Here is a 2628-nt window from a genome sequence, read left to right on the forward strand (position 1 = left end):
ACCTGGCCCAAGGAAAGTCTCCCATTGGGCTCAATGGCACTCTGCAGCTCCAACCTGGCCCAAGGAAAGTCTCCCATTGGGCTCAATGGCACTCTGCAGCTCCAACCTGGCCCAAGGAAAGTCTCCCATTGGGCTCAATGGCACTCTGCAGCTCCAACCTGGCCCAAGGAAAGTCTCCCATGGGCTCAATGGCACTCTGCAGCTCCAACCCGCCCAAGGAAAGTCTCCCATAGGGCTCAATGGCACTCTGCAGCTCCAACCTGGCCCAAGGAAAGTCTCCCATAGGGCTCAATGGCACTCTGCAGCTCCAACCTGGCCCAAGGAAAGTCTCCCATAGGGCTCAATGGCACTCTGCAGCTCCAACCCGGCCCAAGGAAAGTCTCCCATAGGGCTCAATGGCACTCTGCAGCTCCAACCTGGCCCAAGGAAAGTCTCCCATAGGGCTCAATGGCACTCTGCAGCTCCAACCCGGCCCAAGGAAAGTCTCCCATAGGGCTCAATGGCACTCTGCAGCTCCAACCCGGCCCAAGGAAAGTCTCCCATAGGGCTCAATGGCACTCTGCAGCTCCAACCTGGCCCAAGGAAAGTCTCCCATAGGGCTCAATGGCACTCTGCAGCTCCAACCCGGCCCAAGGAAAGTCTCCCATAGGGCTCAATGGCACTCTGCAGCTCCAACCCGGCCCAAGGAAAGTCTCCCATAGGGCTCAATGGCACTCTGCAGCTCCAACCTGGCCCAAGGAAAGTCTCCCATAGGGCTCAATGGCACTCTGCAGCTCCAACCTGGCCCAAGGAAAGTCTCCCACAGGGCTCAATGGCACTCTGCAGCTCCAACCTGGCCCAAGGAAAGTCTCCCACAGGGCTCAATGGCACTCTGCAACTCCAACCCGGCCCAAGGAAAGTCTCCCACAGGGCTCAATGGCACTCTGCAGCTCCAACCTGGCCCAAGGAAAGTCTCCCATAGGCTCAATGGCACTCTGCAGCCCCAACCTGGCCCAAGGAAAGTCACGATACCGAAGCTTGAATGAATCTGAAACTTTAGTACTCGTTGCGACAATATTATTTTGTCGCGGTTTTTTTAACGCACAGTACGAAAAAGAAAAATAACGAAAATCAGTGAAAATACGCAAGGTACAAAAAAGTTGCAGAAAACACAAACGCTCGGAGCGTTCATGTCTTAATAAATCTCCCCCTTGGTGTTAAGGGTGATTGCACACGTGGTACTTTGTCATTCGTGGGAAATTGCCTCTCCTCAGGTAACAAGGCACCTGAAAATACCTGGGCACTGGGAAACAGAAAGTAAAACATATGAATTATGAAATCCTGTGAAATTGCTTACAAAAGGCATTTTCCACTTGCATCAAAGTGCCCTGTGTTCCAGTACCCTAAGGGGCATATTTATTGTAGTGTATAAGCCAACATCACCGGTCACGTTTCCCATAGAAACCACTCAGCAATTAGATTTGAACGGTCATCTACAAGTTAGAAAACAAAAGCAAATATCTGTTTGGTTGCTATGGGCAACAGCTTGAATCTAAATCATGCAAAAACATTTTGGTATTTGTCCAAACCCTGTATTGTGTGTATCACTGTTATTTACCACATTCCTGCTTGTTATATCATAAGGTGCAACATGTGCCTTTACCAAAGCAAAGCAATCAGCCGGATTCCAAAGTTTTCTTACAATATACAGGTTTGATAGTTTATAGTTCTGTTAAGCCTCTCCTATTTATACTCCACTATCTCACTTAAACCATTGTCTGGTTGCTAGGGTAAATTGGACCTCAGCAACCAAAAAGCTAAACTAAAAACTACTGAACAAAAATTGAAATAATTCTACAAATAATAAAAAATGAAGACCAGTGGCAAATTGTCTTAGAATATTACTCTCTGCATCATACTAAAAGTTTATTTAAAACTGACCAACCATTTTAACCAAGAGAGGGGGAGATTGCACATGGGGAAGTTTATCACTCGATAAAAATTGTCTGTCCCACAGGTGACAAAATACCTGAAAATACCTTTGTACCAGTATAAATGTAAATCAGCTTTACAAGATTATGCATTTACCCACAGGTTTTCATTCATCCTGGTGCAAACATATAGTCTGGGACTTTTCAGTGGATGACTGGACTCGGCTGAATAGATCATTTAAAAAACCATATTCTTAAAGGGGGGGTTCACTTTTAAATAAACTTTATAAGCGTATTTATCAAATGGTAAAATGTCCTTTAAGCTCCATGCACCAATTGGTTGTGCCTAGCCCTTCTGGCACTTTGTGCCCCCATTAAGCATTCAGAACAAGACATAAGGAACCCTAGTGTTCCCCAATTGTGCATGATGAATGATGTGATTAGTGTCAGGGGACACCTATCCCTCCTGTATGCAGCACTGCTAAATGGAGGCAGCAACGCATAGAGAGGTGCAACTTTTTGCGCTCCATTCTAGAAGAACTGCATCTCATGGCGCAAAAACCGTGGTGCTTTGTACCTTGTCCCATTTTTTCAAAATTAGTTCTTAAGTCTTTATGACTGTATTTAAAGAAGTCACATACATTCTTTCCTAGGTCACTTCCACATAAACCAGAATGGACCTAAAATATTTAAAATGGAGAAACAAAAATCAGGCAAG

Source organism: Xenopus tropicalis, chromosome 2 (genome assembly GCF_000004195.4).
Source record: "Xenopus tropicalis strain Nigerian chromosome 2, UCB_Xtro_10.0, whole genome shotgun sequence".
Classification (NCBI taxonomy): domain Eukaryota; kingdom Metazoa; phylum Chordata; class Amphibia; order Anura; family Pipidae; genus Xenopus; species Xenopus tropicalis.